General features: G+C 44.9%; 1 long non-coding RNA gene across 1 annotated transcript; it reads left to right on the top strand.

Moving 5' to 3' along the window:
* The first annotated feature begins 9,845 nt into the window (after positions 1-9,845).
* On the top strand, positions 9,846-15,374 carry LOC142600580 (uncharacterized). The gene is made up of 3 exons (XR_012834137.1): positions 9,846-10,647; positions 11,525-12,676; positions 12,774-15,374. It is a non-coding gene; the product is annotated as an uncharacterized LOC142600580 (long non-coding RNA).
* The last annotated feature ends 356 nt before the right edge of the window (positions 15,375-15,730 follow it).

Genomic DNA, 15,730 nt, shown 5'->3' with positions numbered 1-15,730 from the left:
TATCTATCAACTTGTTATAAATGCTGAGGAACATCGAGACAAGTGTGTATTAATACTGTAAAGACCTTAATAAGTAGTTTGTTGAAATACCATTTGCAACACCATTGCCAGCACAGATGAGCCTTCTGGTTTATGCCAGTTACATTCCTTGAGGGATGAAGTGAAATTTAAATCATCTGTTAAGTGAGCTAGCATATTTACCATTTTTTCCCAAAAGGTTCCTATTTCTGGTTTTGACTGGAAAAACAACTAGTACAGAATCTAAAATAGTGGTATATGTTTATCCTGAGAGATTAACAGCAAAACTAGTAAAATATGTAGAGGAAAGTAAGCTGGCGGTACTCTTGGGGTTGTACCAAAAGCAGGATATCACTTAGCTTTACTGTGGTGGAGTAATGTACAGAATCTATAGCATGGGAAGTCCGCCAGAGCAATGGAAAGTGGCCACGCTCTCCCCTTGTACAAGAGACGCACATCAGAACCAGGATGGTGCGGTCAGGAATCGGTGTGTGACCCAAGCAGGAGACGGACCGTGGTGGATCCTTCCGGCAGGCTCTGCCGACCAGACTGGGTTTAAACTGCGCGTGGCCCAACGCGAGGCGCGCTGTCTGCCAGCATCCATCCTGTGGGCCTCCACCACCCGTGTGGCCCTGCTGGGGTTGAAGACAGCTGCTAAAAGAGTCTGAATTTTCCCTTTTTGGGTGCTGTAGGGAGGCAGTGAGGAGCTGCGGACCGATTGAGCTGATCACAGTCCATGTTTCCTACTCACAGAGGGATTTCCTCCTAGTACATCCCCTCTACTACTCCAGTACAGGTTAACAATATCATGCTGTCATCAGTGAAGTCACCTTTGATTACGATCCAGTAAGTTAAAAGAACTTTTCAAAGGCGAAGAAAAATCCCTGTTAATCAAAGACCCAGTTAGAACTGATTTGAGAATTTCTATTTCATTCTATTTAATTTTATAACATGAGCACATGCTACTGGATGGTGGGAAAATGGACCTGACCTAAATATCTTAAAAGGACAGTTTCTTAGCCTCTTGGGCAAAATCTTGCAATCCTTTACCACTGGAAAACTTTAACTTAAAATGGTATTGTGCAGTGCTCCCAGAATATACCCTCAGGTACAGTAAAAAAGGAATGCTCATTTCGGGCTTTTCAAATGATGAAACTCAACTCTTCTGCTTTGTTTTTTCCTTTGAGTTAAATTACACCATTTCTGTCCAGTTCAGCTATTCCAAATTAATGGGAATTAATTCCAAATTAATTGTCAATGGGAAGATCAACTTAGAAAAGAAATTCAGCACATTTTTATGTGTATTGAGGTACAATAAGGTTTGTTCGGCTGTGTCTGTATTTCAGCCTGCTTTTGCTGTCCTTCTTGTTGTGCTGTTAATTGGTGACTTCATACAGTGGGACTTTGCTCAGGTTGTGAGACAGAGGGAATCGACACCTTTTATACCAACGACTCGGATGCCATAGTGACGTGTGGCTAACGCGCGTTGCTGCAGCAGCACGGGCAGGAGCATGGCGCATACAACTGCATGTCTGCAGCCCCTGCCCAGCAGGCTGGCAGGCAGGGAAGGAAAGAAGATTTAGGAAGAACTTGCTTTACAAAAAAATAGACAAGTCTTCCAAGCACCTCTTGGTACTTTCCTCTGGAGAGGCCTCTGGCCAGTGCTCATCCATCACGCAGAGCGCCAACGCCATGGCAGAGGTCTTGGTGCCAGAGGTTGACTGGGGCTGTGGAGTCCAGTCTTCCTCAGCCTTAAAATTCCCCAGTCCATACTGGGAAATTCATTTTGTCCATCACAGGTTCCGTGAATTTTTCTTGTGAGCGTTCAGCCATTTTAGCATTTCATGAACATGCAGAAAGTATCAAACCGCGTAGCTGCAGGAGATGGCGGTCGGTGATGGCTCTCAGCTTCCCCGAGCTGGGGGGCGCGGTGTGGCCTGCAGGCAGCCGGCAGTCTGCATAGCTGCGGCGGGTTCATAGCACTAACCTGTGACAAGGCCGTTGCTTTGCTTTTGGTGCAAATACAGCAACGCAGCCCCGTGTTCTCGGGGGAGTTAGTACAGTGTTGCCTTCCTGATCACACAGCAGCGGGATGGTCAGTCTGAGGAAGAATGGCGCTGTACAACGTTATGCTTGCTCTTCTCCATCACTTTGTTTGCTGTAGCTGCTTTGCGTTACTTCACCGCATGTGTGTGCTTTACTGCGTGCAAGTCCCACAGAGGTAAATACGTGATTTCCGCCTGCCCTTCCCAAGCCCCTGTCTCGCATCTCAGAGCTCAGGAAAGCTTTTCTGGTCTCACTTGGTCCGTGCTGCTCACCCCAGTAGCCTGCTTTTAAAAGTTGGCAATGAGCAAGCAAGTCAGGAAATGTTTTAACCTCTTGCCCCTCACCCAAGCCTCTGTTAAGACTATAGGATTGGAATTGTAAAACTGAGGAAGGAAAACACTTGTCATTGTTGCTATGGAGTCTGGAGTTTATATAGCAATGACTTGTTATGTTTCCCATCTCCTCGATCTTACACCAAAAAAAAAGAAACACAAAAAATCACTGACTGTCATCTCTGGTACATGAGATGACAATTGGAGTGATCTCTCAGCAGTATTGCAAAGGAAAACAAAAATGACTAATTGGGAAAAAAAGTCTTTGTGTCAAGACAGTCTCATTTTGCAGAGTAGGAACTAGGAAGTGGCTAGAGAAGGAACTAGGCCGTAATGGACACAAGCAACGGCCTGTTGCAGGTCCTTTGGAGGATCCAGGTTCCCCATCCAGAGCCACTGCTCCAGCCCCTTAGCTCGTGCACTCTGGTCACGATCAGATGCCCAGAGAACAGCATGACACTTTCCAACAATAAGACCTACCCACATTTTCTCTATAATCTGTGTCTTTGGACAACAGGGATATGGATTCTGGGACTTTACCTTCTCCTAAATGGCTGTGGATGAGGTCTTCCCTTGCTAGTCCACTACCCGAGGCAAACTGCTGCAGTAACTGTGTGGCTGTGTAGTAAGGCACAAACATGTACCTGCTCCTTGTGGGCACATGAGCAGTATGCGTACGATGACACCGCATGAAGTCTGTACCCTGCTCTACTGCAGATCAAAGCATGAAGTGTGCCTGATCACATTGCTACAATAAATAGATTATTGCAGGATTCACATAGGCATGGTTTTGAAAGCAGCTCTGAAACTTAAAAAAAATGACACATCTTAAGCATAATAGATTGCCCTTTAAAAAAATACCATATCCACACCAAAAAGTGAGACTCTGCCAGACTAAAGCTATTTTGATGTCATAGGATTGAAGACCTGGAGCAGAGGCACAAGGCATCCCTAACACAGTGGTCAAACAGGTTTCAGAGCATCATGGAGAGAGATCCCTTTTGGTTTGTGAGCACTGAAGTCCTGTGCTGAAGGATCAAAGGCGGCCGCCACATGGCCCCGTCCCTAACCATTCAGATCCATCAGCAGCCTCTTCTGGTTGTCATGGTTCAGGACATACCTGAATCATGGAGCTTTGCCACCGTCGTGTGTGTCTTAGTCCAAAACAAGCAGCCCACCGAGTGGAGATGCTCCAGGACAAGTAAATCCGCTGGAATTAGCTTCTCCATTTTCTCTTCTTTGTTCATATTGGCTCTGCAAAGCCAGAGCTGGCTCCCAAAGCCAGAGGTGCCTTCCTGGCTATTCATAAATGTCTACTATAGCCTCCATGCATAGAGAGCAACCAGGATGAGGGTGAGCAGACTGTTGTGCAGACTGGCAGTGATTTAAAGTCTGGCTAATGGCTTTCAGAATCAAAAAAACAGAAGTGAGATGCCAGGGGACACGTTATGGGAATTTACTCATTTGATCCCTAATCCCAAACTGTGGTAGAGATCTTACTAGATACCGCAATAGAAGCTCGCAAAAAGCTATACAGTGAGATAAAGCAAGCAAGGAATATGGACCTGGAATGCCAAGAGGATACTTGGAGTTAGAGGCAATCCTGTAAAAGCTATTTAGATGTTATTGACATCCTACAATGTGGATAGTTATTTTGAAACCAATATTCAGCAAGTTTATAGGCCAAAATATAATTCTGCCCATCTCAAAAACTGGATGAGCTCTAAAAGTCCATGTAAAAATCAATCTCGAAGGGGGAGTAAAGCAGCTCCTGAGAAAACATCTAGAGAACTGGAAGGGGGATCTGGGAGATGTGCAGGAGGTCCTTCAAACCCCAGAGTGTCTTCAAATGCCAAGGGCAAGTTAAGAAATCAGTACTCCCTTGAAGTCAGTTGTTCTGGCCTGTCGCAGTGAAGTACGGTGCTTTTCCTCTGTGGTGGGATCCAGGCAGAGCTGGTCACACACGGGCTGGAGCCGCTGTCTCTTCTGCGCCTACCTGCAACAAATCTTTCTAGCTCACAGATGGCCAGGGAGTCAAAGGGGCTTCTGAGAGCAAATCCCAAACTTTGCAGGACAAAACCTGCTTTGCCAACTTTCTGCGAATTGTGATAGTTAAGCTGTGGCATGAATTTCAAGGTAAGTACCTTCATCTTGACCCAGCTTGTTTCCTTGGTTATTCCTATCAGATTGGGGGGGGGTTAGGGTGGTTTCAATATTTTTTGTTTAATTCTACAAAGTTGAAATTACCCTCTGGTATGGGAATCCCAGATGATCAGCTTTGCTGTTCTTTGTATTTCATTCTGCTTAATTCAACTTTTTATTACCATAAGAACTACTTGATGAGTGAAAAAAGGTAACTACTTCTTTTCAAATTTGGGAGTAATTACAAAAACCGATGGCAAGGGTTCTTAAGACCACTATAAAAGTTCTTGTAAGTAACTAAGACAGTAGAAATCCAAAAATGCCGGGGCTATATTGCAGAAAAAAGAAAAAGATGTAGAAAATGAATAATGTTATTGTGTACTCCTGAACATAACATATGTAGCAAGATATGTGTGCAGCTCTTCGTGTTTGTCACATGAACCTTATGTGTGATTTATAATCACTTCTGAGTCTCATCATTACCACATAACCCCTTCTATTAAAACAAACTGATCACTATGTAATTAGTTATGGTGTAGTCATTTGTAAGAGCAGAACTCTGTTCCCTGCCTAACAGAAGCTGGAGAGAGCTATAAACATGAAATATCGGTGCTACCTGTGGGATTCAATCGCTGTTTTCCAATAGCCGTGATGATTAATGGCTCATTGCTGTAGCACGGATGTTTTGGGAACACGAGGCGTGATGCGGAGCCGTGATTAAAAACTAAACCACATGCTCTGCCTTTTATTTGGTGTCTTTCTAAATCAGGTATCACTGGATGTCGTACCCTTGCAGCATCCTCTGGGGCCCAAAGAAGTGCTTGTGCTGGGGGGAGCTGGGGAGCGTCCCCGCATGGGAGAGGGGGACCCATCCCCGGGACCATTCATTGTGATCCCTGCTCCCAGCACCTCCCTGGGCTGTGTCACCAGCATTCGGGGGGCTCAGGGCAGCCACCTCCATCCTCCGCTTGGCAGGGAAGGGCACTTCTGGTACGGCACAGAAAGCACTGAGGCAAATCCTAAGGTTATCCTGCAGGAATGTGCCCATTGCCCTCAGTGGGCTGAGATTTGGATTGCGAGGGATTCACTTCCCTGTGCAACACGCCAGCGTAGCATCTCCTGGCTGGGGTGGTGTGCCCATGGTCTGCCTTTACCTTTCCCTTGGGGAGAAAAAAAATGGAACTGAAAATTGCATCAAACCAAATCCAGTCCCAACTGTGTTTGCTCTGACTATGGTTTCTCCAGTCCCAAGGTGGCATTTCTTTACTGGAACTATTTGCTTTTCAGCTGAAAAAACTGAAAGACTGTCCAGGAAAAAAGACAGTCCTTAGCTCTGCCCTTTTGCAGGTAAGCAAACCTGATTAAGACTATTAAAATTGATGCAATTTTACAACAATATCCGAAGTTTCGGGAAACTGGGGACCCACTGCACTGGGCTCCACACAAAAGGTCCCCTCTGTCCAAATGAGCAGGGGCCTCCAGTGTCACTCCAAGGGATCTGTGTGGCTTTTCTGACTTATTTTAAAGTCACAGAAGGGATTTGAAAGGAAACTTTGTACCATCTGTCTGTCCTTGACTGCAAGTGAGCTTTTCTGGAATTTACTTGCACTCTTTGGTGTGGACAGGCTGCTCAGATGTTGGTTTCTTGTGAACTGTCCATCAACTTGGGACCCAATGTGCTATTGCTGCCTCTCCTCAGGCATTTACAGAGCACAGATCAAAGCATTTCCAGGTTGTGGTTTTTTTCAGCCTCAGGGCACTGCATAAGGCTTGTAACACCAACTTTTTAAAGAGAATGGCCTTAAAATGCCCTGTCCTTAAATAAAAAATGAACTTTTTAATGAACATTGGCAATAAGCCCTAAAAGAGGCTGGTTATTTTATTTTTTTTTAGAAACCATTCTCACTCCCTGTGCCAATGGAAAGATCTATTACTTGTCTCAGAGCAAGTATCAACATCTGCTGCATAAAAGGCACATCTGCTCAGCAGGGGGAGAGGGGGGAGGCACAGAGATTGCCCCTGGAGAGCATGGTAAAGAGTGGGGATGCTCTCGGGGCATCCTGCAGCACACACTGCTCCCCTGCCCTGTGCCATCCCTGGTTGGCCTCCTTCAGCAAGGAGGAGAAGGCTTCCCGAGCCCAAGGAATGGGGCTCCTCACTGGACTCATAGTCTCTGCTGTCAGTATGATGGGTTTCTCCTACTCTTTCCATGAGATTCTGCCCAGATTGTGTGCCATGAAAATTGAGAGCTGTTACAGAGCCTCGGGGTGGCGTGCTGGTGAATAGCTTGTCTGGTTTTAAGTGTATTTTCTTCCCCTTGCCAACAGATGGGACAGACAGCTCCTCCTGCTAGGCTTCGGACCACAGGCCTTGCAACGCCTTCGGTGTGCACCAGGCTCCGGTGGCAGTCAGGAGTGGCTGTATGAAAGAATTTATAGTACTTGGCATCTCTCTGTGAAATATTTATAGAGGTACTATATTCCGGTGAATTTTATTGCTGGCTCATGCAATTCAGATGATAAAAATGCCCTTTGTAATCTACGGAAAAGGAACCCATCAGCGCTGTAGAAATAAGATTTGCAACCGGCAGCGTCATCGACTAGCTGGAATCCAGGAAATGGGCAAGCACTATTCCTCCAATAAATCCCAGATACAGGGGAGAAGGTGGCAAAGTTCACCTGCGCCCATGAAGCCGGGCTGGTGCTGCTTGTGCCGGTGATGAGATGGGGCAGTGCCTCGGCCTGAGAGTGAACCTGGACTTCCAGTCAAAGCAGGGACAGATTGCGGCCAAGGAGCAGCATCGCTCACCCTCGCACAGCTGGTGTAGAAAAAACCCAAAAGCCGCAGACGAATAAATTCACTGTCTGAGGCTCCTCTGCTGGAAGATAGAAATTGCAAGGATCCATAATGTCTGCCTAGAGGCAGGAACAATATTTCATTTCGTTAAAGGGAACCTTCCTGTTCCCTGGGTGCACACATAAATGTTGGTGCAGAAAAAAACCCTAATGAATGAGTTTTCATCAAAAGCAGAAGCTGAGCTATGAAATTGTGTTCAATATAGCTGTGATTTTCTCTTTTCACTGCAGAACAGGACTCCAAGGGATGCAAGACAGAAAGTCTTCCCTTTCCATGGAGATTTTATTTTAATTCTTCCTCTGCGCCTTATTTTACTTCCTTGAACGTGTGTCGTCACGCTGAAGTCCCTGGCATGATGTGCCCTGACAGCCCCGATCCCGCAAGAAAATGAGGTGGCGGTGGGTCGGTCTCCCCCTTGCTGCTCAGCCCAGCCGTGCCCTGCTCTGGGGCAGAGCTAGCTTTGGGGGAGATGCTGGCTGCAGCCCCAGCTACGCCCCATGTCGGTCTGTGAGGTGTGGGGTGAGCTGCCTCCCTTTCGGAGACGGATCCCGGGGATCCTTGCGGGGATGCTGTGGTTGGAGATCCTCCGGTCAAAACTGCCCCAGGGAGCCAAGGATGTTTGTGCTCCTCAGTGCTCAGTTGGAAGCAGACCAAGCTCTTCCCACAGGTAGATTTGCTGCATTTGGAGGGTTTTTTTTGAAATATTTTTATGCAAACTGAAAATAAATCAGGTACTTGTAAAAAGTCTCAAATGGCTAAGTTTAGCTGGTCTCATCGTCCAGGTTAGAAACAAACGATCACCTGGAGGGGACGGGTGAGCCCAGCTCTGTCTGTGGGGATCTCTCAGTGGGGATTTTAGGTGAGGGGCTGGCAGGTGAGGTTGGGGTTTGGGAGTTTGGTAGGAAGGTCTAAGTATTGGTAATGCAGCACATGGTATGGGATGGTACAGCAGGAACCGAATGAGCACCTCCCGGAGTCGGGAGCCGTGAGCCTCCTGCACGCTTTCCAATTTGCCGTTAATTCACAGCAGCCGGCATCGGCTGGCCTGGCTTTAACAGCAGCTTTTGCTTCAGGGCAAAAGTGGAATAAGGGATTAGGTAAGGAGGAGCTGAATGAAGCGAGCTTTGGGTTAGGGGAGATGAAAGAAAAAAGGGCTGGAAAAACAAAACATGTGTTTGTCACGGGACTTCCCTTCCGTATGCACATGGAGGGCAGCACGCTGCTAGAGCCACCAGGGAGCATGGGGTACTCTGGGCAGCTGGGTTAGCAGGGAGTAAAGCTGTCTTGTTTTTGCAGGAAAGCCACCGCTGTCTTGTTTTTGTGGGAAAGACACCTCCTGTGTCGCAGTTTTCCTGCTTCAGGGTGTAAGTTCAGCCTTGGTGAAACGAAACATGCTCCATGCCCGAACTGGTTTTCTGCACCTTGAACTTGAATAGTTCTGAGATACTGGAAAACATCATCATTTCCTCCTCTCCACGCTCATCTGAGTTTTCTCAGCTGTTAGCAACATGAACTCATAAGTGACATTTCCTGTAATAAGGCTGTTTATAAACAGATGTGCAATAATTTCAGGGTCATCCTTCTTTAAGTGTTGCCTTACACAAATTTGTCTTTGAATCCTTTGGATAGCTAATTCCTCTTTGAATCCAGTATAAAAGCACATGGTGATTCATCGTTGAAATAATAATCACTATACTGGCTGCACATAGTTTAATCTTTTAGCAAATAGGGAAGTGATTGAAACTTGCTATTATCAAACCAGACCAAGTTTGTTTCAGAAGAAAATAATTCTGTTATTTTTGTACAAATTGATATAATGAGCTGTCTCTGTGCTGTTATCTCTGAGCATTAACTGGCTGTGTTATGCAGCATAATACTCAGAATAATTATTACTTATCTGCATGTACGTACATTGAGTAATAAAATAATTAGACCTTTTAAAACAGGATAGAAAAGATTCCATTTACTGTAATTCTAACTTTCTGATGGTAAGGTTGGAATAAATAATGTGGTATTTTATCAGTGTGCCAAGTCGGTAAATGCTGGATTTATAGATATCAGTGCAGGCTGTGTGTAAGGTATGTATTTTGTCACACTCTAGAATGAGCAGAGATTTACATAAGGCTGTGAAGGATCTGGGCTGTTGAAATTCAGAGGTGGATGAAGGCTGCTGAGAACAGCATGGCATGCTCTTTCTAAGAACAACACGCTCCTGCTGCATGCAACTGCATTTTGGCGCAGGGGCTTGCAGCACGCGTCCCGTGGCAGCCTGTGCGTACGCAGAGTGGGATGCACGGGGCTCTTGCAGAGGTGGACGCTCATCTCTTCTCTGGGTGAAGGGCTGGTCCCTTTGCTCCTGGTTGGTTGAACTCCTCCTGCAGTGGAGCGAACGCAGCCTGCCCGACGGCTCGGGCTGACTTCTCATGCAGGGTTAGCCCAGCCATTGCATCTCAAAAAAGATATCTGGGCTCTTGGATGCTACCGGCACACTGAATTCTCCGGAAAGAATGCACTTCTGTGGAAGCTGGTTACCTAGGGAGCCTTTGCGCTTTGACTTTGGGCTCTGCCTCAGTCTCCCATATGTATGATGGGGCAGCTGCTGTCTTCTGCTTCATATCAGTACTGGGAGGACAAAAATGGTGAGAGTGTTAAAAATGGTGATAATCACTGTACAGGAAAGTAAAGAACTCCAGACCTGGTATCCTGGCAAAGCCCCACATACTGTCCTTCAGACATGCCCAGAGACCTCCCTGCTGTCCACAGGAGAGGGGTGGATGTGACCCCCATGGCTGTCAGAACCTGGGGGGGGGGCATGGGGCAGGCCTCTCTGTCCCCAGAGGGCTCTTCATAGCTGGGAACCAAATCACACATATGGGTTAGGGATTCTCTTTTAACACAACTGCAAAAGCAGAGAGACCCTGGGGATCATCAAAACCTCCTCACTGTAGCAGTCCAAACGCAGTCGAATCGATGGGACATGGATACTGCAGAGGACAATATCAAAATGCTGAGGTGGGGAGGTGAGCGGCGCTTTGAGCTTCACCGTTTCCGCTGTTGCTCATTATTTCCAAGAACTGCATTTATATATGTCATACTCTGAATGCTCTTTCCTTCTCTCACACGTCTTCATGAGCAGGCTGGCCTGAGCCCGCTGGTCATACGTTTCTTCTTGGCCTGGGATTGATTTTGCTTCATTTGTTGTCTCTGGAGCGTGACCTTCCGACTTGCATATACACTGCGCGACGGTCCTGAGGTGTGGCAGTGGGTGTTATCCATTGCTCAATGGACAATGATTGTAAGGGGGGGGTGGTTTTTTAAAGACACCTCAGGAATAACTGAACAATGTCAGATAATGAAGAGAAACCAATTAATCTCATGCTCTCTTGCAAATCCCAGACACTGGGTTAATCGCACAAATGATTAGCAACTCGAGGCAGACTGGTGGAAGATTTTAATTCTGTTTGTTGAGAGCTGTAAACATAATTGATTTACATTTTTCTCCAATAAGTTAATTTGAGAGAGTGTTCCCATTGTGAATAATATCAGATCCAAGGCTTACAAATCTCAATGACTCCACTGGAGAAAATACAGATCACTCCTTGCTGCAAAAGGATGAAAAGGATAAAGACTAATGACTGGTAAATGTTGGCTTCCTGTAAACAGAAAATTACCAAATCTGACAAATGCTATACATTAGCACTGTAACACAAGAAGCAACATGCTCTCCATTATCCCTGATAAGTTAATGGATCAGTGCTGAAATTAAAAAAAAATAATTAAAGAAAATCTTCTTTGGAAGCAAAGTCTCCAGCTTCATTCAGAACAGTTTTGGATCTAAAAAACTCTGTTTCCTAGAAATATTACAATTAACTGAAGGTTTGGTGTATGAAACATTTTTCCATCACAAAATATAGATTGGCTGAAGATAAAGATCCCTGCAGAAGGACATCCCTTTAGATAAAATATTTTGCTTTAATTTTGGTGGGGCCAGAGGGAGGGAGGGCGAGAGCTGGAGACCTGAGGACTGAAATGCAGCAGACCCAGATTCAAACTCCTGCTGATGCTGCATATCTTAATCTTCACTGGCTTGTCCCTGATATGTCGTCTTTTTTTTTTTTTTTTCTTTCCAGAAAAAATCTCTGTCTTTTCTCCATGGAACCAGATCATGTGTGATTTTTTTTTTTAAAAAGAATTCTTGTTTTCTGGCCAGCCATCAGTTCCCCCCCGAGAAGGCAGACGCTGTGAAAGATCCCTTGCATGCCATTGTTACCTACCGTTTGTACGGCAGAGTGAAACAATCCAGAGACTAGAAAGGCTCAGAATTCAGTTTCATCGAAAAATGCTAAAAATTCCATAAGTAGCAAAAAACCCCCACCAAGCCTCACAAAGACTGGTGGGACAAAAGCACCCTTGTCAGCATGATACAGACAATTGGGTGAAAAGAGCAAGAGAGAGAGGACCTTATTCGTAGTCAAAAGAAGTTTAATTAAATAATGCTTTAAAGCATTTCAGCAAATATTAATAATTGCAAACGTGGAAAAAGTTTCCTTCTGACACAGCCTAATCATGGTGACAGGCCAAATACTCCCCCTTCTTAATGTGATTAATGCGGGTCAGGGTTTGCCATGTGCCTTTGCAGGCATGGCTTGCATTAATCACACGGAAGTCACGAACATCTCTGCCCTTGCCGTCGCTCCTGCTCACAGCTCCCCTGGGTGCTGCACGGCTCCCCCCGCAGCAGCGAGCAGCCGGGCTGGAGTGCTCAGCCCTGCTCAGCCGGCCAGGTGAGCTCCGTCGGTGCAGGACGCTTGGGGTTCCAAGCCTGTCTTCTTTTGCTGGTGAAAACATATGAGGAATGCTCCTTTTAGCAGCAAAATTTGAAGATATTTCTAATTACCTTTGATCGTTAGCATCTTGTCAGTGTTACAAAAGCAGCTCACCCCATAGTACCTTTTAAATATCCCTAGTAATTCTAACCCTTTAAGAGTCCAAATTTACATGCAAATCCCTTACATCTTTGCTAGTTACTGAACCATAAAATGATTTTTATGAGGTTATTATGAAGGTGCAATTAGCTACCACTGTAAATCTGATTCTTTCTGGACAAAGTGCCTAAAAAGGAGAAAATAGTAATTTTGAAATACATCTAAAAATTCTGCTGCTTTGCTAGAAAAGACGGGCTGGATATTTTCTACTTTATCCAGTGAATTTTAGGCATGCCACTGTGGATGCCACCTTGCCGGTAGGATGTGCTGGATGGAAGCCGTGTGGATGGTGCTGGGGTAGGTGCATGGGGGCGGGTGGGTGGTCTTAGCTCCTTCTCCTCTGCCGAAGATGCAGTGTGAAGGATGCCAAGTTCTCCAAACTTCATCTTTCCAGGCATGGAAAATACTTATGACTTCTTAGCTCAAGGATCCTGACCAGGACACCCAGAAACAACACGGTGTGGACTGTCATGAGAAGTGGATGAATATTACAAATGTTGCTGTGAAATGCAGACTAACATTAATGAAATGTTAACATTTTGTTGAGTTATGAAAGAAACAGAAAAGGACCTTGCACTGTGAAATTGTACCTAAAGTTGGTGCTGACTGAGTGCTGATCACAGAGTTAGGTAGGGTGCAGGTATTGATTGATAACCAAGGACTTGCCCAATACTGCTGGCCTGAGACAGACACAGGCCCCGTCCTTTCCCGTTTCCTAGCGATCTCCAGTGATTTCTTTCTAAGCTTTACTTTCTCAGACACATGAGAATAATTACCCCACCCCATAATGGTTTTTTAGGGTCCTGTCTAGATCAGATTAGACAGAGAAGGTTCTCCAAATGTGCAGCCATCTTTGCAACATAACATAAACAGAATATGTTTCATCCTGTTTTTCTTGCTGTGAGTTTGATGGCACCCAATCTGTAAAAAACATACCCCAGTCTTTAAAAGCGTTGTGTTTTTCCCATTTTGGTCTACTTTTCAAAATCTGTTTTACTCATGAAATGTATGACAATGGCATATGTATTCTGAATATGTCCCCGGTAGCCAGATATCAGCTCTGCTTAAAATGAGGAATGCGGATCTGACATAATTTCTATTGTGAAACCTCGTCATGACCTTGGAAAACATGATCCTGATTTTGTATTGATTAGCTCATTTAGAAACAAGTTTATAGCCCTTTGCTTTGTTTTACAGCCACAAGTTCCTGATGTTTTTTTCTTATATGAACACATTTTTGTGGCACCTGATGATTCTGATGACTCTTGCAGCACACTGCACAGGGAGCTGGTGGCTTGGCTCTTCTGAAGCCATGCCAGCCGGAGGCTGCTCTGTGTGCTTGTCTGGATCAAAGTGCTTCAGAAGTGACCTGGTTCACAGATCGGCTTGCTAAGCCTCACGTTGTGTTCCCTGGGAAAAGGCAGATTCATCTTGCTGCAGAGATGGGTCATACCCAGCATAACTCATTCATCAGCGCTTTCTGACAGGACAATGTTTCATTGACAGAAAAGAAAAACATTTTTAAAACTGTCCTTCACAGGATGAGCTGTTGCCTGAGGCTATTCATCATAGTGATTAATTGCAGCTTCTTTTCTTTCAGGAAGTATTCTCACTGCTGCTCTAGACCACTATGTACCAGTATTTGTCAGGTGGGGTGGGCCGGCTTGCTCCACGGGGAACCCAGCATTGGTAGGATACTGAGATGTATAAAACCGTGGAATTATTGATTACTTTACTACTCAGATGAGTTTGTTCAAGCAGATGAATGTGCACAGCATGCCTTGTTAATCAGTTTCTTATAAGTGTACTAGTTTTTCATGGCTGAAAGTACTGTGTTTGCTCGTGCTTGGTCCAAGAGCAGCTCTGGAGCACGCCAGCTCTCGTAACACTTCAATTTGCACCTATGCCTCAGAAATTCTGGAAATCTGCTAGTTAAGTAGGTGTCATATTTGTGCTTTCTATAGCCCTTCAATATCCATCAGTATACGCCCTTATGAGTCTTGCACTGCTTTTTACCCAAAGTTTTACTGATCATTTGAGACAGTGGAACAGAAGCTCTGGAAACAAGAGCTGGGAAATGTCGTGGCTCTCTGCATGGCCCTTTATAGCTTCACCAGCTGTAAACCTCAGAAAGGGCTTAGAAAAAAATTCTGAAATACCTGCACTGCCATCCCCTCCTCTAGTCTTGCATCATTTGCTTACCCCTTATAAAGTCAACCTTGAAGTTTAACTCTCACGGAGAAGTGCTGAGGGGCGGCCGAATCCCAGGACTGAAGAGGTGCCAGCTAAGCTGCTGGGAGGACCGGCACGGGTGCCCAGAGCTGGGCTTAAGCCTTTGAGGGAAGAAGGAAGAAGTCCCATCTCCAAGCTCACTCCACCACCGCTTCTGCGGCTCAGCCGGTTCCTCTGCGCGGTGCCCGGGAGGGGAAGGGGGGAGCCCTTGGCCACTGGAGCTTTCGCTGCTGAAAGTCATTTATATTCCCACTGGTGCACAGACTTTCCTCGGTGCACCGCAGCTGTTCATGTCTTGTAGTTAGCTTTGGTCTGCAAATTGATTTTCATTCTGAACTGAACTGATGTCTATGTTTTGAACATACACATGAGAAAATAAAGGAGTGTGGAAGAGACAAAATAATGCCCAGTGCTATTTGAATTTCTCATAGGAAAAAGATTTCATCTACTGTTCTGATGGTTTACTTGCACAGCAGCTCCTTTGAAGGAACAACTATTTGAAGTTTTCTTTGTCTAATTAATTTTGGTGGCTTTATAGATAAATAAAACATACTCATTTCATAATTAATTTAACTTAAAATTTTTAAGGTAATCCTTCCCGAGAATTAAACAGGCCACTTCATTTTTGGGTCAAACAAAATATCTGCATATTAGATTACCCAAAACTTGCTTGGTTTTGTTTTTTTTTTTGCATTTCAGTCAGTGTTCTAAAACTTGTACAGGACATACTGGGGATGTTTAACAAGCTTTATCAAACTTGTCTGTTTCTGGTAATGACAGACGGGGTAAAAGTCTGCAAGCTAATGTCTGATTTTAAGTATCATTTTTTATGGGAAGTCTGTTCTAACTTATTCAAGAGACACAAGGCAATAGCAAGGGGCAACATTATAGAAATTTGTCTGGTTAACCCCAGTAGATATACTCATGCAGCAGGTAGTGTGTGTCCGTGCTGAGATGAGATTTTTAATGGGTTGTGTTATCAATTCATAAAAACAAATGCAATTTACTTAATTTCATTAACCAATTGCATTATTTTTATCAGAATCTATAAAATAATATTTCACAGGTAATTTAACACCACACAGGGACACTAGCATTGCAGATATAAATGTTGACTTA

This window comes from Balearica regulorum, chromosome 2 (assembly GCF_011004875.1).
Source record: "Balearica regulorum gibbericeps isolate bBalReg1 chromosome 2, bBalReg1.pri, whole genome shotgun sequence".
NCBI lineage: Eukaryota > Metazoa > Chordata > Aves > Gruiformes > Gruidae > Balearica > Balearica regulorum.
Note: the sequence above shows the minus strand (reverse complement) of the source record. Positions and strands in the feature narration are given on the sequence as shown.